Below are 24,947 nucleotides of genomic sequence, written 5' to 3'. Positions count from 1 at the left end.
AAGTGAGAGTATTTTGTTATCAAAGGATTATATTTTCAGTTTTTATTCATACCATGTAGTTTTTATAAGTGTGGTATATATACACTATTCATCCTTTATTGAGAAAATATGGCAAAACATAGGAAATGAGTTACGGCATAGTCGGAATTCGAAGTTTTTATCATCTAATATTATTTATGTTACTAATATTATTGACAAACAACAAAGAATTAATTAAATTTGAATAGTATGCTGACAAATGGAAAATTCATAGGATGGATAAAGAAAACATAGAAGGAGAATATATATACTTCGCTAATTTTAAGTAATAAGAGAGTTAAGGAGAATTCAAGTTTTTGTTTAGAGTACTCTACAATTCAGAAATATGAACGTTACGGGGGGGAAATGTAAATATAATCGTAAAGTAAGCAAGTAGTTTTATTTAAATATTTGTTTCTCACTGTGTGGTAAAACAATTTATATGTACTGTGCGTAGTATTGATAGAAGATTCAAACATATCTGTTTTCAAAGTTCATTGGTCATATTGATCACACCAAACACAAAAATGACGCATTATGTGCATAAAATCTTATTGGGGTGAGGAATCCACTACGTTAAGATTTTAAGTTCCCAATGCATCATACGATACACTGTCGCTGCATATTTTGTTTGTTACTTAACTCTGACTTTCCGTTTTGAATAACGTTAAAGTGCGATATAGTCTACTATGTTTAATTTTTCTTTATCTTAGTGTGTCAAGTTGTCCTTTCATATATTTCTACTTGAGTAACATTTAAGAATTATTGAAGTTTCTTTACGTATAGATAATTATTTTACCTCTCCATCTTAGAAATGTCCTTTCTTCTTGTTGGTCTATAAATATATCTCTTTCCCTAAGCAGAATTGCGTACGCTTCGTCTTATTTTTCAAATGACTAATATCTCTGCCATCTCTGATTACACTAATCACGCGGAAATCCTCTTATGTTTTAACTCCGTAGAACTGCATAACACCTAATAACATGACTTACAGAATATTTACTGATGTACTATATCTATTAATCTATTCCTTGATATTTACAGTTTGTATCGTTCTTTTTTTTTTAATTTTAAAGTTTCAAGTTAATTTTCTTCTTTTTTTTCTTTCTTTCTAGAACAAGATGGAAAATTCACTCCAGCGAATCACCAGCAACCGACTCTTCTGAGAGTGTAAGTGTTAATCATTTGCTGTTTCGTGTTAATTCATTTGTGAAAATGAAACACATGTGTGTGCATATACACAAAAGAGTTTGAAGTGGGTCACAGAGAGTAAAGTAACACTGTAGTGGAACTTACTATTGCCCGTACGTCTGTGACTATACTTATATTAGTATTGCTAGAAGTTTTGATAGTCTTGTTTCAATGTATTCTTATAACTTAATAATTATACGAATACCAAAAAGCCATATGATCAAAATTTAAACAGATAATTGTTCGTATGATTAGTCCAGTAAGGAATATTTGAATAATCGACGGAAAATTGAGTAATTTTGTCAGCACAAAGTATACAGGGCGTTCTGGCTAGGTTGAACACTGTATGTTGTACATGACTGTAGAGTGCCGGATGAATTTGGCAGATTCTTTAATCTGTTGTTTCAAATACTCCTGTGATGTTAAAAGAAACTGCAATAGGTGAGTGAACGCAACCGCAATATTAAAAAAAAAAAAAACTTTGATCAGGCATGTTTGCAGGGATTTCGGTATTCAATATGAAGATAAATTATATTAAAATTTAAAATTTTTAAAATTAGACTAAATTTAGAGAAAAAAAATAGATTTCGGGAAGGCCCGGGCCCTCAGGACCCTGCATTGTTGCCATTATTGCTCTGATTCGTGCCAGACATACAAATTCCTCGACCAAACAGTCGCTCAACGCTGAGTGAACAGCGTAAAAGTAATACAACGTGAAATACAGAGGTACAATGGAAATTACAAAGACGTAGCGGGTTGAAGAACACGCAGATGCCGTTTCGATTGCCGCCGAATACTATAATTCACCCAACAATTGCAGGAGAAAATGATGGAAGACCCAGGCAATGGAGCAGTGGAGTACATGTTACACTCAACCATCATTTTGTTCTACCCAATGAGGTCTATCTACTGGTATGTGTCCATATCAATGAGGACCTCCGCTATCACCACACAAGAAACACAAGGCAACTCCTGACAGGAAAGAATCGAACAACGAAGTGAGGCATCCTCTTCAAAAGGAATAAATTGGTTCTCTGACGAAAGAAACTTTTGTCAGGACCAAGTACACAATCCCCAGAACAACTGATGATCTGCCTATAAGTTCCTCTTGTCCCCAATGAAATGTGATTCCTCCACGTCTTTGAACAGTGTCTATTGCTCAATTCGGATGGCTAAGTAAACTCGCTCTAGACTGTTGTCAAGACTTAAGTGGAGAAGGTAGCTGCTGGAGTACTCTACTTGTGGTAGCAAGATTCAGCTCCCTACGATACCGACCGTAACATCAAAAATGGTTGTTACAACATTTTTACGATTTCACCACTCCTAGCTCCTGGCCTCCTTAGTTCCCTGATTGCAATCCTGTGGATTGTTGTGTGTGGAGCGTGGTTGAGCTACTTAACAATGTATATTTTCCTTATTTAATAAATAAATAAATAAATCTATTCTAGGAGAATAAAAACGATCGATTTCATTAAATGGCAACGAATGAGATACTTCAACACCTAAAAACATTTTTCTCAAAAACTACGCATCAGAGTTTACCTCCAAATACATTACTTCTTTCAGCTTGATGGGGTCTATCGACTGGAACATTTGGACAGCGGCACGTTAGAATTTTTAACAAATTGTTTTAGAGAATATGGTTGATTCAGTATGTTGCAATTTCTCTCCTCTGTAGAATCAGCTTTTCGTAGGTTCAGAGTAGAAAGTATAAGGATTTAATATTACATCCCAGAGTTTAGTACATTAGAACGTACAGTCCACAGCAAAAAACCTGCAATACGAGCATACAAGTTTATTGTGAAACGACGAAGTGCAAGATAAGTGCAAAATAAGTGTGCAAGGGAGAACGCCGAGGTTTCTCCTGTCGTCATTCGTACCACTTAGACGTAATGTTGATTCCCTGCGCTGTTAGGCGTAGTTTCACAATAAATTGACATGCTCATGTTGCAGGGTTTTTTGCTGCGGATTGTACAAGTGAATGTTGGTTGAGAGTTCGTGGTATGAAAAGTAAGAGAAACGGAAGAGCCGGGAGAAATCTCACAAACCTATCATAAATCCCCAAAGAATGGGATTGCAACAAAGAACTTTCGTATTCGTGGTAGGTATAGGTACTTAGCAAAACTCTACTCACTGTTCAGATCTTCTCTTCATCTCCTCTTCGTTATTAATATCTTCCCTGATCCTAGATTTTCTTCGCGTTGAAGGTTATAATTGAATAAAATAATATTGCTCTCCCCTCCCTCTTTTTTGTCAAGAGACTACAGAAATGAGTAATTTATTTTTCCCTGACCTTGGTTCTGCAGGTAGGTATGTCGTCTATTAAAGTAAGTTTCACTTGTTAGCTCTGCTGTATCTCTTATTGCCTCCAAACTTTGAAGATTGCGATGACGTTTCTGGAGATACCACTGCACCAAGAAGGAAATATGTTCTGTAAGTGCATAAAATATTCAATTTCCATGTTTTACAATTACTGGAAAGTTATACACTGCAATATCTCAGTAAACACGTTGTCTTCACATTAGAATTACTGCCAATTAATTACTATGTTTTTCTCTATCCTTTTGCCAGATGAGGATGGGCCTATTCCTTCTTTTCTTTTTTTCTTCTTTTATATAAAAAGCGGCATCCTGCAACAACAGACACGCGTATTTAGCAGTCTAGAAACTGCAAATGTGTCTTTTTTAAAATCTCCACATTAATTAGAAGTTTAAATTATGTAAGTCAATTAATACTCAATTAAAAAGTCTGAATTTCTCGCGATTACAGATCAGCATCCCATGTTCCTTCGTCAGTCATGTTCTGAAATCCACATTAAATTGACAAAATTAAATTTATTGTTTGAAACAACTCCTTTTTGAGGACTGATGTAATGAGGGTGACCCTGGAAAGTAACTAGCGTGCTGTGGAATGTGGTTACTTGAATTCTGCGACTATTTTCACCAATGGGAACTTATAATGGCAGTATTTGAACATGCTTCAGGAATACGTATTCCGATCACTATTAAACATCAAAGAAAATTTCCCAAGCTTTTCCAACAAAGACGCACCTCTATACTTTGCTTTGTTTGTCAAACAGTAATTGAATGAGCAGCAGTTGCTGTGGATCATTGGTTTGGTCGGAGATGACCCGAGTGGCCACCCGTATCTCATGCCTTTCGAGTCATCTGAAATACATGGATTATAAACAGAAAACCATCAATATCCAATATGTCGAGCAACAGATCACTGTGGATTCTGCAGTGTTAACGTGTGTCTTTGCAGGTTGACAGAAGCCCTGAGTTGGGTGTTGCATATGCCGAATAACACATAGGATGCCACATGTGAGCTTCAACAGTCGATAACTCATCAGCAAGTAAATAATGAGGGTAGTTTTAGACTTTTGCCTCATCATATGTAATGTTGTAGCACGGCTTGCTTAATCACAAGGAATCATGTACAATAACATAACCTCCTTTCTATCTTCTTTTACCCGCATCCAAGAGGGGCGATTTCTTACCATCTCCATAAATGCGAGCAGTGTCGAACTTTGACGTAAAGGTCCCAGGAGGGGATTAATCATGGGGGCCTGTATGCTCCATGGAGAGCTGGGATTGAAATTCGTATTGATCTAAGTCAAGCCAGAGTTTCTTTTCTTTTAAAAAAGATTAATATTTCTTAATATCAAAAAAAAAAAAAAGTTAACAAATGTCATCTTCCTAACTTGAGGGACTCGTGAGATACTCTATTTTTGAATAATTTTTATGTCCCGCACTCCCTTAAGATACGCCCTTTTGAATCAAAGTACCTACCTGGAGATAGATACTAACTACGTTCCAAAACTCATTTCGAACTGTTCAGCCGTTTTCCCGTGATGCGATCACAAATAATAAACATGGCCGCTTTCAATATGGCGAATCAATATGTGTAAAATACTTCTTTGCCCCCCTAGAAAACTAATAAATTTCAAAAACTCTGGGATACATACCCGCTTATTTTTAATGAATTTATAGTCTGTACCGAGTTTCATCTTCCTAACTTGACAGGTTCATGAAATACTCAAATTTTCACTTAAATTATGTCCCCTCACTCCCCTTTTAGGATACGCATTTTAATCAAAGTAACATGACAAAATCCGAGTACGAAGTAAATGATTACTGTGTTCAAACATTCATTTCAAACCGTTCAGCCATCCTTCTGTGACTCGACCACATACAAGATTTTCATATAATAATAATAATAATAATAATAATAATAATAATAATAATAATAATAATATTTGTATGTTAGATGAATGAAATTATTAGCCTCGTTTACAAAAAGAAAAAGAAAAGAAAAGAAAAATCGTCTGAACAAACCTAACCCCAACGAGTAAACTGCCTTTTATTGGAATTTTTCGAGAGAAATTAGAATTGTGATATTACAGGCTTGATAAGAAAATACTATAATTGACGAAATAAGGGCAAAATCTGAGAATAGGTCATTTTAAATTTTGATTGTGATTTATACATAAAGACAAGATCATACAAGTACCTAGGTGAAACTTCTATTAATTTTCGGAATATATGAAAGTTGCTTTCTCTCTCATTTTCAACAAAATTGAGGAATATTAACTTGATAATTTTTTTATCACTTCTATGAAAATGAAGAATTCTCAATTTTCACATAATCTCTCAAATTTAGATAAAAAAATAACATTTTAATTCCTTCCACTGATAATTATTGCTCAAAGGAAGTTTGGACATTGCGATTTCCAAATGTTCGTTTTACAATATTAGTTATATATTATCAGTGACGATGCAGTACTTGTCAGAATTATTGTTTCTATACCTTACTAAGTGTATTTGTTAAATACACTTGTATTATTTTGAACATTCAAATTTACAGCAAAAGTACAGTATACTTACTGATAATTTTGTAGTCTTTGATGTACGTAGTTATTTCGCATAACATTAATATATTCGCTTAAGCCAAATTTTAAAGGATTTGATGGTAGAAGTGCGATTATAGTAGTATCATTATCAAAAAATGGGAAGCCAGTGCGTCTTCTTTTGACTTAGCAGGTTATCGAACTCTGAATCAGTAAATTAGCAGCTAATAAATACAGCAGATGTAATACATGATAACTAATATATAGAGTTTGATTTAATGTCATGGATAATGAGTGGATCATAATTTCCTATTGAAAGTGACAAAGGCTTTCATCTGTACAAGCTCATTTATAAAATATCACGCTCGCGAAAGCATATGATGGAGCATGCCCAAAAAAAAAAAAAAAAAAAGCTTTTGGTAAAACGGAATTCGTGTTTGTTAATCAATGGTCGACACTTTTATGGCCTAACATAAAATTGATCATGCAAATATCATGGTTCAGCTACTGAAAGACCAATAATGTATAGTCTTTTTTTTTTTTTAAGTTCTCATCGGTCAATCGAACGCATTATTAAAATATAATTCACATTTTTTACCCTGTTCACTTTGCTGACATTAAATGGTCGTCTAAAGCCTTCATTTACCTAACAGAGACTTCTCTTTTGCGGTTAGGAAGTGTAATATATGTTTTCATATGCAACAGTTATCATAGTAGGACGATCTGAATGTCGACTCACTACATTGCTGGCATTAAGTTTTAATATTCTACAACCATTTTTAATTCTGACATACAGCAATGATTTCTGCGGTTATCTACGAGGAATCAGGTTGAATTCAGTGTTAATGTGAGGCAGTATGCGTCAGTATTTGGTTTTAACTTTAAAAAAAAAATACAGACAATCAATTTACGATATACACATCTATAACTGTGAATTCGAAGTTTTTAATTATTTTTTTTTAACTTCCGAACGATGATAAGAGAAGATAGAAAGTATGGTGACTGTGAAAAAAAACGAATTATAGATTTTAATAGATTTACACGTTTCATAGTATCTACATAATGAAAAAAGGGATTTTTCGATGTCCGTCCATCTGTTAGTCCTAATCACCGCCCGTTCCATCCTGTGTTTAGAGCGAGAGGCGAGTGAGTGACTCCAGCGGGCGATGGTTCTGATGAGCACTCGCCAAAAGACCACACCGTTCGATGTATCGAGGCCAAATATTAAATATTAATTTTAGGGCTTTTATACGATTGTTCATAGGGGTTTCTCAAATTTTATTCCTATCCTCCAAAACAAGAGTAGTTTACTGAAGGATGAAAATAAATAAATAAGAAAATGCTATTTTCTGAAAAGCGACTCTTATGATTTTGTTTATTTTCTATAAATTAATATTTCATTAGCATATCTATATTACGGTTTAAGTCGTTTCTCTGGGAAAATCCAGAAGGGGTAGTTTATTGTTAGGGATGAGCTCTTTTCAGATGAATTTCTTGTAAATCACTCAGCCATTTGTATTCATGTTTCATAAGTAAATGTTTCATTAAAAAAATGTAATATGACATAAATCATTTTTCATTAAAAAATTCACAAGAGGTCTTGACTGCTCGTTGTTCCTCTTTGATGCAAACTTCTAATGGAGCGGCCATGATCTATCTGCAACAAAAGGAAGACAAATGAAGGAATTAGGATCAAACTTTCATAGCATGACCACAAGAGCATAACAATAAAATAAACGAGAATAGAGGTCAATGTGAATAATGCAAAAAAAAATTTAAAAATATATATATATAGCTACATTGCGGATAATTTTTGACACCCTCGAATATATAATATTAACATCTAAATAGTTTTGTGAAACCAACGTCAATATAATTGTATTCTTTTCATTCCACTTACAAAAAACTAACATATTTTTAAAAAAGTACTGTAGGATGGCCTGATTTGTACACTTTTGAAATCAGCTTGAGTATTATTGTATTACCTGTAATTGTCACAATAGAATGATAATCTCACAATTTGCAATTTCCGTGTATATAGGCTACGTAGCAAGAGAACGTTTTTCTTATGTATTCTGGAAGATGAGTTATACTTTATCGCTATATCTGGGCGCTTAAGGGGAGATTAGGATAATATATTGCTTAATAGGGAACACTGTTCATATGTCGAATGAGAATCAGATAACGTACTATCAGGACATATATGTTACGATGCAGGACATGTAATAGGTTGCTTATATTGGAGATCCCTAATCTATGGGGTAGTAGTGGAAAATCAATGGCTTCTTTTTTCTGGAAAAACGTGGAGGAAGTATAATGTTCCATATTTCTAGTTGGCAATTTCACCGCCAGAGGGATGGAGTACAAAAGCTTTGTCAGTGTTCTCTATCTCTTTCCCCTCCTTGTCGTTGGCGTCTTCTGGAAACTAAGCAAGAGCAATCACGGCAATGATCAGTGTGATAAGGAGCCTCGCTATATAGTCTCGTTTCAGTACTGAAAAATAATGTCAAGCCATTTGAAATTCTAATGCAGAAAATTCTTCTTCGAAGGAAGCACTCAGGCGAACGCAGACCTCGTCGAGGACGCTCCTTTTCCTTCCAACACCGGGGCAAGAGAAAATTGGAATAGAGAAGGCATCAAAGAGAAATATGGGAGAACCGTTTTGTGCGGCTGCCAATATCTCCGCCGACCGCAAGAGGTTGCACTGAATTAGCCTTGCCGTCTCTTCAATTTGAGAAATATATTGCTTCGCATCAATCAACTGTTCCCCTCCTCCTTTGCTCTATCCACGGCCGTAGAATCGAGATAGTTCCTGATGGCGTCATGCTCATTGAGAACTGCGTCATGGGTTCACTCGCCATGTAATTTTTCTTCGTACTTGTTTCGCGATACGAAAGAAGAATATGGATTATGCACGCTAAGAAGATCTCAAGAAAAATTGGTTGATTGGTCTCGTTCAGAAGAAAAGAACGTGGAGAAAATAATAAAGTAAATTGGGTGAAGGAGACAAATTGAAAACTATTTAAGGTCGAGGTTCATTTAATGGTACTGAAATTGGAAATTCACACCACGTGAGCTCTCAGAGGGAAGATAGTATATTGTACTTACGCTCGAAGTCACTCTTTCACATATCCATGATGTCTTAACACTTTAAAAATATCCAGTTTTTCTGTTATGTTGCAATCACTGGGATCTAACGCATGCGATATATGGAACTATATTGGCGTCTATTTGTAAAGATGTATTTCGAATGAAGTATTTTTTACCTACAATATTCTCCATTTAAATATAAAACAATCGCTGGGATTTTTTAAAACTTTAGTTACGAACTCTGGGTATTATCAAGTTATGGTCGAATTATTAGCAATTAATTTGAATGAATTAAAGGTAATTAAGTACCTATTAAATTTCCGTAGTGGTGTAGTAATTTGAGATCCAGGAAGCGAGATCCTGTGGGTTGAAGGAATTCCCTGACTTCATATATCTGGAAGAAAATACTTCATTAATAAGTTACTGCGGATTAATAAAGTATCACTATTGTCAGAAGCTTGCAAATTAATTATAGTAGTTCATATGTAATTGACACATACTTTATATTTAATTAATGGGTGAGTTTATGTGAATTCTCTACGTCGAAACGTTCCAGCCCAAAGAATTCATATATATAAGGAACGTTCCGAAAGTAAGATTCGTCGTGTTTTCACACAAACGTAACTGCCAAACACATACGCCATGCCATCATGAACTATACATCTTGCACTACTTTTCGACATAGTCGCCACCGATATTGAGACATTTGTCGTTGCGTGCAATCAATTTGAAGAAACCACTCCGGTAAAACTCGGTGTTCTGCAATGCAACAAATTGTCGCACAGCCTCACCATTGTTTTAAAAGTGAAGTTCCGAGATTGCAGCTTTCAATGTAGGGAACAGGTGAAAGTTCGATGGGGCAAGATCAAGGACTGCAGGCAGGTTGATCCAATCTCCTCTATCCGAAGTGACGAATGTGATTTTGTGTGAGCCTTGCTGTGTATGGTTTTGCGTTGCCGTCCAAGAGCACAACACCTTCACTCAAGAGCTCTGGTCTCTTTCGTCAAATGACGGACTTTACTTTGGGGAGGGTGTCGCAGTAGCGTGCTGCATTGATGAACCCTTCATACGGGAAATCAAGGAGAATCATACCTTTCGCCTCCCAGAACTGTGACCATAACATTTTTTTTTTCTGCGAAGGTTGACATTCTGAATTTTTTCATCACTTGTGAACTGGAATACTTTCATGTCATTGAGGCAGCCTTGGTTTCTGGGGTAAAGTGCGCCTATATCTCATCACCTATGATGATTTTGAACAGGAACTCATTTCCCTTTCGCGCGTACCCCATCAAGTGATGGAGGCTGATTCCCATTCTTGCACTTTTGTGATCCGGGGTCAGGTTTCTCGACACCCATCTTACAGACAGTTTTTGGTAACCCAACATATCATGGAGCATGTGATGGGTCTGAGCACGACCAATATACAGTGTGGGCTCCACGTCTGGCACCGTTATGCGACTGTCTGCTAACACCATGATCTGTACTCTAGTAATGTTGTTTCCATTCGTGGATGTGAAGGGACGCCGACTTCGACCTTCACCCTCCATACTCTACCTTCCTTCACTGAACATGCAACACCAGCGACCAACCATTTGACGAGACATGACCTCTTCACCATACACGGTCTGTAGGTGTTCATGGATCAAGGACGCATTAGTCCCGCATGCCCATTCGTACCGGATAACAGCACGCACTTCCATTGGCGACTACGTTGTCAGCACGCGCCTGTTTACCAACGTAATTGGTACTCTAATAACCTCGGTCTGCTGCTACTCTCTGCTCTTCTGCGTTTTGCTGCACATGCGTCATTCCATCTTCCCTAACGCTTCTTCCGTTAAACCAGCAACGGATTGTTATTTCTTATGGGAATTGTTTGTTTCGCATAGAATACCATCTTCTCGTTCAAAACAAATTAAGAAACTTACTTTCGGAACGTGTCTCGTATCCCCCCTCTCTCTGTATATATATATATATATATATATATATATATATATATATATATATATATATATATATATATATATATATATATATATATATATATAGGGGGTGTAAACGTCTATATACGTATCCTCGTCTCTCCTTCACATTTGGACTCTTATCGTTTCGCATCCTATTAACATCGAACGGATCACTAATACCCATTTTAACTTCTTCTTCATGGATAATTGTGTCAAATGATCGTAGATAAATGTCTGGAAATATTCGGCGCCTCTTTATTGAAGAATATTCCATTCTGAAAGGAAAATAGCAGTAAGCACCAAGAGTGAGTCTTAATGCTTTTCTGCTGTTTGTGATTGTTCCTGCTTCCTCGTGACTGTTTTATATTGAATAAAGCAATATATTTAGGTTAGCTTGAGAAACTTTCTTTAGCATCGAAAACCTTTGTATTGCTATAGAGTATAGGGAGTGATGTCGAATTGAAAAATCTTTTCAATAATAACAGTAAAGGAGACTGTGTTGACTATGCCTATCTCATGTCAGAACAATTACTTTAAGAAGTAATAACAAAGCCAAAAGAATAATGATTTTGCATGTGGTGATAGACTTACACATCTACATGACTAAATTACTTATACATGACTAAATATAATAGAGTGTAAGTCTGAATACACCCTTGTAAGTTGGAAATTAATTCAGGAATTGGGGTGAAAATTGCGCTATGGATGTTGAGAGTGGGGTTCCATCTAAGAGGGCAGATGACTAGGGCTTCCATAATTCTAGATTAATATACCGGGGCACTCTGTTAAAATGTGCATTATATTTATAGTTATGCATTGTCTCTTATGACGACAACATCTATATTGAATATTATTCTCGTTTGAACTGTGTGTTTTTGTTTATTTTTATTTAATCATTACTTTTCTTGTCGAAAAGAAGTATTAAAATGGAAGAAAGAGTTCCGAGAACGTCAAAAGAGTAGCAATCTTGTATACATCGCAGAGCTATTTAGATGTATGGTCTCGTAGAGAGACAGAGAGTAGATTATTCTTACCAATTGAGTATTCATGAATAATAAAAGCGGGATTTTTTTTAATTAGCACGAATTATATTAACTTATATTTGGGGGAGAAAGTGGGACACGTGGAATTCCAAACAAATACTTCGGAACAGAGGGGTCAGATGATACAAATTAGGGACTGCTCCGACTAAACCGGGGTGTCTAGAAGCTTTATACATGATTATTATGGTGGCCATCTTGAATCGAACTGATTTTTTTTTCAAATAGCAAAGGGTCATGTGATAATACCGTTTGAAGCTAGAAAGTCACCAAATCCATGAATCCGATATTTATAAAATTATTTACCTAACTATTCTTGTGCGATGACTGATGCATACCGCAAGTCGTTTTTTCCAGTCATGTAACCTCAGAACATCAAGATTCACAGTGCTGCAGTTCACGAACGTTATTGATTTTGACCTGGTACATAATATCTTCTACATGTCTCCACGGGAAAAGACCTAGGTGTATGAAGTCTGGAGTAGTACCGTTAAAATTCGAATAATTATTCAGACAATGAATTATTCGGATAAAAATACAATTATTCGAACAACTCTTCGAATATTGAAAAGGATATTCGAATAACGAAAGAAAATTACAAATTTGTATTTGAATAATTTTAATATCGATAATCTGAGGATCGCGTTGACCACTTCACTAGCCCTGTCTGCCAATCCAGTGGCGGGGAAACTTTTAATCCAATCACTATCGGCCGTGCACCTCATATAGTGCGAAAGCGCACCGTTATGTTGAAAGTACGTTGGAAACGTACCTTCTGGATTCGAAAGTATGGGAAGCCTCATCGTGTAACAGGTTCCCACGTCGGTCACCATTCAATGTGCCTTTAGTAAAAACGGGGCACACAATGCTTGTGCCCCATATTCCACACCACATGATAAGTTTCTGTTCACCCACACATTTTCGCCTACCAATTCAGTTTTGGTTTTCATCTGACCTGATAGATGGTTCTGTTTGTTTACCTCACCATTCAAAGAGCAAAAGTGCTTCGTCACTGAACATCACCACCTCATAGGGAAACTGAGTTAGCATGCCATTGTTCCAGGGCTCAATGACAGAACTTTGATCGTCTGTCGGAGTCGTATTCGGTTAAATGTTGCTGTAAATGCAGCTTGTATGAGAGATACCATTTGGTTTACTGCAAGATTCGTATGACTGAACTTCGAATCACCGCATTGCTGACACGTGCACTTGAAAATGTTACCAACGTCAGTTGATATGTTTTCTTTCGTAGCTATCCTCGGACGTCCATTACGTGGTTTGTACACACAACCTGCTTTCCTAAGCTGGGTAAAAATTATACTCGCGGTTTTGTGTGATATATACCTGTATACAGATGTTCTGGACGCGGTTTGTTAAACTCGGAAGCAATCACTCTTGTAGTGCGCCCACAATTATTAACTTAATGTGAATGCGATGCCGAAGGGTTAATGCTATTCTGGTTCACTTGCAACAATGAAACTACGAAGACATCACCAACATGCTGATCTCCCACACTGACATGTTAATCACTTTTACAGGAATAAAATTAAGCAAAAATTCAATGTCAGGTTCGTTTTTCTAGCTACTTTCTAACCTCGAACGACATGTCATAATATGTCCCTTTATTATGACCCTTGTCCTATTTGACAATTTTTTAGTGGGATTAGAGGAGACCGTCATGATGGTCATATGTCCTCTTAAGCAGAGCCTTACCCCCAGTGGCTATAGCGCAGATTCATCCGAGTTCCTTCAGTCATTTTCAAGTAACGAAGGTATATTGGGTATTTGAATCAACATTATATAATATTCACCCACCTTAGATTGTGAATTTGATTCATACTGTACGTACAATTTTTAAGAAATGACATATACTGATTATTTATTGATATATATATATATATATATATATATATATATATATATATATATATATATATATATATATATATATATATATATTCATTCTTCTCCTGGTGAGAGAAATTTATGAATTCAGTTCAAAACTTATTGTTGGAGAAATAGATTTCAGGAATGTATATACGTGACTGAAATGCAAGATATTTCTATATGAAAAACTGTAATGAATGGATTGTGGAACCAAACTATTCCAGTTTCTTAATTTTCGTGTGCTTTGGTGTGGAATAGATATTCACTGTTGTTTCTTCATGTTTTTCATTCTAATGAGAAGCAGATCGTATGAAATAAATATCAAACGGGCAGAAGTTTTTGTGTGTTCCTATCATCATTCCTTCCAGGATTTTGAAACCGCAATGTTTTTAATTCAATTCGTGAACCGGAACTTTATCTTCTGGCACTCCATGGTCGCTCCAGACAGCAGAACAGAACATCCCTATTGCAGTGACATACGGAAGGGAGAGAAAACGGGGGGAATAGAAGAAATAGGATGGGCAGATGTAGAAATTGTAGCCTGATCGTATCACGTCTCTCTTTACAATATAGAGAAGAGAGAGAGAGAGATACCACTCAGGAGGAAGAAAAAATGGAAAAATCCAATTCGGCTGTTCATACTCTTCTGTCCATTTACTACGTGTACTTTTTTCTTTCTTGTTCGTTTTCACTGCGCCTGTGTCAAGATCTCTTCATATTTCATTTTGAGGGAAACTTGACCTCCACTCTTTCGTCTATTACATTTGAGCATTCGCAGGTGCATTGTTTCTAAATAGCTATCTACTGCTTGAAAAATCCGTTGTGTGTTCATCAAAGCTCCCGAATTTTGTTAAATTTAAAGAAAATCTCATATAAAGCGTAATGTTTCCTTGTTTGTTCTTTGCACATATCCACATTGTTGGTTTGGCATATTTGCAGGTATTATTGGAAAGAGACCGTAGGCTATTTAGAAGTTTTCGCGAGTACGTCAGGTACTTGCTGCGGATAAGCAATACAAAATCAATACATACAGTAGCGTTATTTCAGATTTGGCTTGGGAAGGGGGGCAAAACCCCTTGATATAAGTAAAATTTCGCGTTTTTCACTGACTTACTACTATTTCATTGATAAAATCTATATAAATCTCAAACTCAGGGGGGCCAAATGCCCCTCCCTTCCCCCTAAATGACGCCCCTCTATACATAATCCTACCTTTTCTCATAGTACCTTGCAAAAATAATAATTAATAATAATAAAAAATATATTTTATAAGCTGAATTGTATTCACTGGTGCAAAATTACAATGGGAGAACATTAATTTTAAATATTTCGCGGATAACATAAAGTACTTGGTGCAGATTAAGAATAGGTATATCTACCATTACAAAATTTTACATACATACTGCCTTTTTCATGAAATCGACTCTTAGTGCCCCAAAAATGGTATTTTATAAGGAATGTTCATTTCTCGGTGTAGTTTTACTTCGGAAGGTCGTTGTTGTTATTGCTATAAAGATCGGTGCATCATTAGATAATAAACTAATTGCTAAACAGATCAAACCGTTTTTTATGAAACTAATATCGTGTTACATATTATGAAATATTTTAAAAGATGGTATTAGTTTTATAATAAAAATGAGTGTGCTTTGATCAGTGATTAGTTTATTAAAGGGTAAACCTACCTAACTTCGTGATATTAAGGAGGATGACTGAAAAAATACACATTTCCAAGCATGCAGGATAGGGTCTAAATGTAATTTCTATATTAGTAAAGCCGAACATAAACACAACTGCTATAGTAAAAGAAGCGCTTATCACCATCTGTATCACTCATTTGTCATTGCACATATGCTGCACATGAAAATGGTTGTCAGCTGAATTAAAACTCTGGCTCCTTTCATGAAACCACCGTAATCAGGAGCAGCACTGCATCCGGGGGCTACGATTCTTTCCCAAACTGTAGCGCTCGTTACAATTAGCGCTCAAGTCATCAATTTGCTTACGCTGAAACTTGTTTTTTAGCTGGAGAATAACGTTGAACTGTAGTGACATTTGCCGTCGTCGTTGTGCCTAATCAGGAAGATGAACTGTTGCCTTCGTGTCTCGTCGAGCTTTTCTGCTAGAAACAGTATTGTTTTTGTCAGGCAGGATTAATTCGGTACACGGGGAAGACTATCCATCGGTGATGTAGAACTACTGGTCTAAGCGAGTGATTCATTCTCAGCGCATACAGACCTAGTCACGTCCAGGGAGGAATCGAGACGTCTTGGGACTGTTGTAAGTGCTTCACTGGACATTGTGTGATGATTCAGAGGAAATATTCCCCTTTTAGTGAAACCAGATATGATATTATTTACGGAAAATGCTTTAATGAGGGAAAAGTTGAAGAGAGAATGAAACTCAAAACGACCATGAGCCATTCTGACACAAAATTTATAAGAATATGATGCAATTTGATAAGCGTCTATTGCTTTACAATTGCATTACTTCTTCAAGATTTCACACAAAATGACAACCAGAGTATTTTTAGAGCAAACGTCTGTAACAAAAGCTACACAATAACCCCGTACACAGACACAAAATATTTGGTCTTCGAAGATCACTTGACTGAGAACCGCTTTCTACCCTGCATCAACTAACATCGTGAGTGACGTCCACACGGTAACAGTTGCCACTGGAAAACCTTTTCACCATTTGTCGGTATTCCTACCTTCTCTTGAGCACCGCTGTAACTCTATCTATAATGCTTACCTTTCTCTGTGAAGAATAACTTGTCTCGTATCACGAAATAAGGTATATCACGAAGTTAGGTAGGCTTACCCTATAATTATAGTATATAATAGAAAAAGCTGATACAGTGGAGGATATTACCGGTGCATCGTTTTGTGGGCAAATTTCGAAAGATCCTAAGCTGCTTATGATTTTGTCCAGGCGATGTCGAATACTTTACCTGCAAGATCCATAAAATGACACAAATTTCTCCAAAATTGAACTCCGTTCCATAAAGGAAAGCTTTGTCTCCGTTAAAAGTTTTTATATTATCTTTATTATTCTATGCTTTAATTCTCGCGTTCCCATACATACAATGTACGTAAAGATATAACTGAAACGCTTATAATAATAATTTTAAGATGCTTAATAATTTTTTGTGAGTATCTTTGTTGGAAAACAGGTAAGTTACGGAAGAGAATTCAATTGAGGCAAAGTCAGTTGTTCAATACTACGGAATTCATAATTCCAACAGTTCCTCCCTCTCTACCTTCTTACTACGAGAGGTCTGTTGCAAAAAGCTTATAAGCACAACAAAATCCTCTCAGTCTACTGCAGTAGAACTACAAAAGTGACTTTTTGTTATACTACTAAGTGGAATCCGAATTTAACCTTTGCTCTACAACCAGTAAATTTTTATCACGTATATATCCGTCTGCAACAGAGAGAAATCAGCTTCAGCTCATCGATAATTCAATATTTAATGTAGAAAACCTATTTTATGTTTACATGGAATCATGGTAGCGAAAAATATACCTTCAATAGTATTAAATATTAATTCGATGAAGCTTTAACTTAGAAATGGGTGTTCTGTTAATAAACAAATGGTCGGAACTAAATATACCTAACACAGCGTGTGTATGTATGTATGAGTGTTTCGTGATAAACGAATTATATAGCATTGTTCTGTTACTTACAAAAGAAGAAATCTCATACATTAAGTTTCACAGGTTAAAATTAGGTTTGATAACTAGGAACACCATCGCGTTTCACTGTAGTCATGTTCCATTCGCATAAAAAAGGAAGAAAGAAAAGCAAAAGGTGAATGACACAGACATTAACGAATTTTTTGCCGTAGATATGTCTGTGTTTATTATCTTAAATTCGCTTTTTGTTATTATTATTATTTTCTTTCTTTTCTTAATGCAAATGAAACACAATCAGAATTATCAATGAAATGCAGTGGTGCACTTCTTGTTCGTAAACTCAATTTTCAATTGTCGTGTGCGTGGGTTTTCTCGGGGTTCTTCCGTTTCCTCCCACTTTCTTCATTCCGCCATTTCATTCATCTCTCATCATCACAGTCTCCTTTAGCCTAACTGGCATAACCGTGGGACGTAAAACTCAAAAATTTCATTTCATTTTTTTTTTTTTAATTTTAAATTGTAAAATGTTATGAATAAGTAATTTCTTATTGTGTCAAGCATCATAGAACAATGTTTATAACGCAAGAAAGGAAATAAATATAATTCGAATAGTTGACGAGAAGAAACTCATCTGCTGGACTTAATGGAACACAAATTTTAACTTTTCAGCGTAGTTAAAGAGTAACTTCAATTACTGTCACTTCAGACCTACTTAATTGAACATTATTTTTTATATCTGCTTTAGAATCAGATTTGTTCAGTAACTAGTTGGAAATAATCATCAACGTAGTAACAATTAGAGTTTTTCTCATTTGTAATTATAACTATATTTTGAACAGAAAAGCTTTGATAATCGTGATCAATGTTTTCTTGTTTTAAAACTTAAGTACACACGATTATTATTCGTTGTATCAACATCATCTTCAAAGAAATGTTTCACTCATGTGACCAATATTAGATAATAAAGGTTGTTAATACAAAACTGTTAATAGATTACACATGTTTCACTATCTAATATGTGTTCTTTTTAAAATTTACGTAACCATTCACGATAACCTTCGAATGTCGAAAGATACATTCTGAAATGAAAGTAGTAGCAAATGAAGTAGTGTTTTGTAAAACTCCCCAGATCTCTTATCGGCGGCTTAAAGGGCGTTTTCTGGTTGTCTCCCCTCTCCAAAAGAAAAAAAAAATACGTCATATGTTGTACGTTAATTTCAGATTTCCTATACTCTGTTTCAAAGTCGATTCGGGATCATACACGCTGGAAACGAACTGTTCAGTTTTGAAGTAGCCACGATTTTTTTAAATTTCATTTTTTCTTTATTTTTAAAATAAAATTGATATTCCGTGCTTCACGCATGTGTTCTTTAAATCTTTTTACTTTTTTCGCTGGCTATTCATCTTAATTTAGTATCCAGTAGCTGGGATTTAATCCCCACGAGGACACGAAAATTGCTCACAGGGGCATTGTATAAAAGCTGCTGTAGAATGGCTCTTCTTTATTAGTAATATGAAGCCTCGCTAACTACGAAGATGGGGTAATTCTTTATATAATAGCAATGCAGCTACGCCAGTGTTGCCAAAGTGACTATATAAAAAATAGTTATTTTTTGTATTCTGTTACACACACACACACACACACACACACATATATATATATATATATATATATATATATATATATATATATATATATATATATATATATATATATATATATATATATATATATATATATATATATATATATATAATATAATGTGTGTGAAGAAAAAATCATAGAATCAAAGAAAATCTAGCACTGGTTAGGAATGAGAAAGGGTAAATCGGTGGACGCAGTGGATTTGGGTTTCCTGGTTCACGAATTGTTTTTGCAGCTATTACTCGTAGATTAATTTTCAGTGACAAATATGTTTTAGTAAAACTTGGATAGTGTTAGCAATTACTGTTCTGAAAATGCAGTAAAATTCGTGGAACAAAATTATAATTTAAAATTATTATTTGAAATTAAAACTTTATCATAACTATGTATAATATTTACTGAGACCATTAAAATTCGAAGGGAAGAAAGTTTAAAACACTGTCCAAAATGTTGACACAACATAACAGAAAAAAAAAGGAACTCTGTATCTAATTAAGTTTTATTGTCATATTAACCTAATATAATACGGGAAACAGCAATTTATGGCTTTAAGGATTAGGAATTAGATATGTGGGCTTTCGACATGTTAGCTCGTTACGTATGAGGGATCACATCCCTCGGTGATCACCTTACCCGGATAATTGTAGAGGAAGAAAGAAACGAGGACTGAAGGATTTGACCTGGGACTATTATGTGAGGTACCATCCCGGTATTCCCTTGATGTAAATGAGGAAATCCAAAGAAACTTTACTCAGGATGGCTGGACTGAAACATCTGTTTCATATTTTCGACCAAGTGTCTCCATAGGGAATCGAACCAGGGATTGCTCACACCAAAGGCGAAAGCGTTAGCAACTGCTCTACGAGGGCTCGCGTTTATAGCATTGGGAATTTTATACACTCAGCTCATAGTAGGTTCTAATAGAATATCAGAAGCTCAGGAAGTGAAATTTTATACCAGAAGAAAAGAAGTGCCTTATATTTCTTGATTTATGGTACTTTTTTCTTCTCTGCCAACTTGAGTTTAGGTAACGAATAAAACATATCAGGATGTATAAATTCCAAACACTGAATGTGATGGTTAGGCAGCCAAATGACACATGTGATATGGTGGGTTGTATAACTTGAACTTTCTAGCAACCAATTTAGTGCCAAATGGAAAACCAATCAAATCAAGACACTCAGGCCCGAAATAAATATAGGATTCAAGAGTACTCAATGTTGTAAACACACTTTCTTAATTGAGGAATCTACTCTAGGGAGACAGTGGTAGTACTTGAATAAGAATCATAAAAACCCAAAACGGTAAAAGTTTTTAAACGGTTGTTTATTGGGGAAAAACCTAAATCACAAAAAAAATGAGCTCCTGATAACGCTGATAACGACTGTTCATGATTCCTTAGTTGTAGCCTTTTCATGTCTTAAAAAGAAAAGACAAGGAATGCATGAATAACGGAAGGAAGATCTTTCGTTGTGGTGTCATTTGGAAGTCATTTGTTTTGGGGAAGTCATTTGTTATTTTCCTGTGGTTACGAGTCTTTCTTTTTAAGCCTGGCCTCTGACACATGGTGAGAGAACTTGTTAATAAACAAGGGGAAAATTATTCTTACTATTGGCACCATTGTGTCTTTTATAGTAATACCAAAATACCAAACCTTTGTTTGAAGTTATTACTTAATATCTCTCTTTCATATAAACCTTTATCCGTACGTAATTTAAAAATCGTAGTGATGAAAATAAGATAATGAAATATTCTTTTTAGAACACACACACAGTAACAGATAACTCGTGTTATGAAAATTATATTTGAATGACACACCGTCTGTCTCTGTCCTAGTAAATCACAAGCAATGGCAATTTGTGATAGTTTTCTCGGATTTCTCCTGTTTCATTTCAGTACCTTCATTGCCTCATCATTAATCGCATTCATCTTCTGTTTCCTACACTGAAAAAAATCCGTTCTTCGGACAGCGGTATTTGTATTTGTATTTATTTCGTCCTTTTTTCATACATTTAGCACTGTATTACAATGCATATGAAGTAGACATGTCATTTATATATAAATACAAAAGTGAAAGAAACAATAATAGTAAAAATTGCACACACTAGGTTAATAATTATGCCTTAAATCTTACTATACACTACATTTTACATGACATCATTATTAAAAATAAAGTGAGAGTAAGCAATTATTACTTGCAGTGTATTTAGAAATCCTCAAACAAATATCTAATGCTAAAAGCAAGTAATGACACAGATTTACTGTAAATCATGTAACATTTTTATTCACTTAGCAATTCATGTATTCCTCTACCGAGTAAAAACAGTGTTGTAATAAATATTTCTGGAGTTCTTTTTTAAATTTAGCAACAGAGTCCTGAGTCTTTATATCTTTGGGAAGTTTATTGCAAAGCATGATACCAACGTATTTACACCTTTTTCGTATAATACTGTTCTGTGTTCTACAATAGAAAAGTTTTGTTTGTTTCTTGTACAATTATCATGTTGTTGTTCTACTCGCGTAAGGACACCTTGTAGGTCTCTCTTTACAAATATCAGTAGTTTTAAAATATACAAACATGGTACTGGAAGTATACAAAGATTTTTTAATAATGGTTTGCAGTGATCTTTTGGTTTAGCACTTGCCATCATTCTTATTATTCGTTTCTGTGTTGTAAAAATTACTTTGGCCTTGTGTGTATTTCCCCAAAATATAATACCATATGTTAAATTCGACTGAAATAATCCAAAGTAAATTGTTTTTAAAGTAGACTCTCTTAAAACATTTTTAAGTACTTTAATTGCGAAATACATTTGGTTTAAGTTTTTACTAAGCTTAGTTAATTGCACATTCCAGGAGAGATTTTTATCTATCCAAATTCCTAAGAACTTAGTTGAGTTCACATAGTCTATTTCGTTATTTTCAATTACAATGTTCACAGGCTGTGTGTGTGTGTTGTTGCGCATGTGATAAAAATTGATTCCTTGTGTCTTTTCAGTATTTAAGCTTATTTTCTTTAACCCAGTGAGATAGTTTGAAAATTATTTCGTTTGCGCTACCTTCAACATCCTCATTTGTTTTACCTTTTACTATAATATTAGCGTCATCTGCATAAAAGGATGCTTCTGCTGGAACAATATTACTTGGTAGGTCGTTAATACATATTAAAAATAGTAACGGCTCTATACGGATCCTTGTGGCACTCCACATGATATTTCTTGTTTCCCTGATATGTAGTTTGTAGCTTGGTTTGTATCTCTCTGTTATTGTATTGCAACGGGGTATGAAGTCCGGACCGGCAACTATATTTACATTCAGATTAATCAGTTACCCATCAAGAGCCCAGCATTCTACGCAGTTGAAGTTCATCGCCTGTTAGATGTCATTTACATCAGCTATCGACATCGTCAGCCGTCATCATATTTTCAATTAGGAAATAATTAATCACCTTCTATTTGCTCTATTACAAGGAAGTCCCTGTATTTGTAGTCAAAATGTAATAAACACAGGTAGCACTTCCTATTACCTTTTTCCCAAGTCTCACTTGCGTTAGCGGAATATAAGTCTGTTTAGATCAGATGCTTTTTCAATAACTTTGTTTACTGGACTTTCATTGTGATGCACCAACATCGAATCAATGCTCGCTCCGATCTGGTAGACATTGACACAACTAGGAAATAATATTGTTGAATGTGTAAGTACTTTGACTCTGGGAAGTCACTGTTTTCTGTTTTGAGTCTGGTGATCCCGACGACGTTTGCAGCTTCAGTAGGAAGTATAGCTGCATGGTGCTGTGTCATCGACAGGAGGACATGTGTACTTCAGTTGTGTCAATTTGGGGTAATTGACTGTACATGACTTCGAGGAGAGTAACCACATGGGCGTCTCTGGCATGTTAAAATGGGGGGGGGGAAGGATACGACTAGAATGCTAGTAGACTCCAACTAAAGTTACATCAAAATTATGAGTAAACTGGAATCTACTTTAGTAATGACATCCGCTCTTTCTACCTTTAGCAACACAATTCATCATAATTTTCTTCCATCACCGGTTGACTACTTGCCGAAAACAATTAAGTTTAGATATAATATGGTTCTTAGGTAATTTCTTCACCTGACATTCCTACTGGTGAATTCCTGCTCAGTGTTCTTAAACGCATTTGCGGCAGTGTACCTTTATAGTCATCATATACACTAGGAAGTCGAAAATCCGAACTAATTAGGACCACAGGTAGTTCGGATTTCCAAATTGTTCGGATTTTCGAAAATGACCAAGAAAATGTTCATTTAGGCTTCTATATACTGTACGTATGCTCTTCTATCGATAGTGTGGTTATTCAGTACATACAGTAATTACAATACCGTACGTAAGGCTACTTACGTTTAATGTTTCTAAGAACTTACTCGTACACTAAATTACACTGATCTTGTAAGTCACACTTAAAACTTATAGGCCTAAGAGAAAATAAAAATAAAAATATGTATGACAAACAATTACATATGAATGAACTTTTGTAAAAACACTGATTTCACACAACGTTGACGGACACACTGTTGTTTGTTTATCGTTAACGTTAAGACAAACTGTAAAAAGTTTTTAGGGACCGCGTTCGGATTTTTGATGTTTCGGATTTTTGACGTTCGGATTATCGATGTCCTACTGTATTTGGTTTTTTGAGGTAACAAAATCTTCTCTGAAAAAAAGTCTTACGATGATGCTTGATTTGATAGCGAATTTTAAATTTTTGATTTTCATTCTTCTTCTGTATTCTTAATAAACTCAAAAGGTATATTATCTACCTTTTTGTTCTTTATTTCGCTGTATGTTTTTGAACTTGTCCAATGAACCATCCTCGATTGGTTCGTTTTCTGTTTTATGTCTAAAATATACTGTACAGGTTATTCGTACTATCATTCGGCTCCTCAATGTATTCTTTCCATGTTCCTCAAACTCAATTCGCTAATTAAACACTGATTTCTATCTTTAGTTTCTATGTCCCTTGCTGCCTTTCTACAGTATTCGAATGAAATTTACTCTCGTATAATATTCAAATTTCTCTATCTTTTTAAATTATTCTTGTCACCTTCGCTTCTATTGTATATTTCCTTGTCTTTGTAAATTTCCCTTCTTAATTCGCAGATAAACTTTCTATACATCCTTTTCTTCTCTTCTTCAATCTCCCTTCGTCATGGAAACCAATTGTTACTTGTTAAGCAATGAAAAAAATTGTATGCCTGCAGCCGAGACTACTTTGACTAACCAAAAAGCGTAACTTAAAAAAAAATCCTTTGAAAGTGACCCACGTCAGGCGTACATTCTAATCAAATCACATTAACCTAATGTTTAAGAACAGACATAACTTTAATTTGTTCAGCCTATGTTTTTACTTCTTCCACATAGATCTAAATATTTTCAGCATTGATCCATTTACCTCGTACTCAAAATATTTGGGGGGACGCGTCCCCCTGTCCCCCCGCCAGGGACGCCCGTGAGTAACCATCTTCGCTTCCTGCATGACGTCACAGAGACAGTCGAAAGAAATAGACTTGAGAAAGCTTGATCGGGGTCATTCGGTCATTTGATTCGGATCGTTCAGCTTGGATTTCGGATGGTGACAGTCTGGTCCCTTGT

At 35.3% G+C, this 24,947-nt stretch overlaps 1 protein-coding gene across 3 annotated transcripts in view; it reads left to right on the top strand.

The window, feature by feature from the left end:
- Positions 1-24,947, top strand: part of LOC145664531 (uncharacterized) — an 825,817-nt gene that overhangs the window by 236,563 nt on the left and 564,307 nt on the right. For all 3 annotated transcript variants that reach the window (XM_081731281.1, XM_081731280.1, XM_081731279.1), the window contains exon 2: positions 1,134-1,188. The gene's annotated coding sequence lies outside the window, so the exon portion shown is untranslated. The remainder of the gene's footprint in view (positions 1-1,133; positions 1,189-24,947) is intronic.

Source organism: Thermobia domestica, chromosome 11 (genome assembly GCF_964235325.1).
Source record: "Thermobia domestica chromosome 11, izTheDome1.hap1.1, whole genome shotgun sequence".
In the NCBI taxonomy this organism is placed as follows: Eukaryota; Metazoa; Arthropoda; class Insecta; order Zygentoma; family Lepismatidae; genus Thermobia; species Thermobia domestica.
This window is presented reverse-complemented; position numbering and strand designations above follow the sequence as displayed.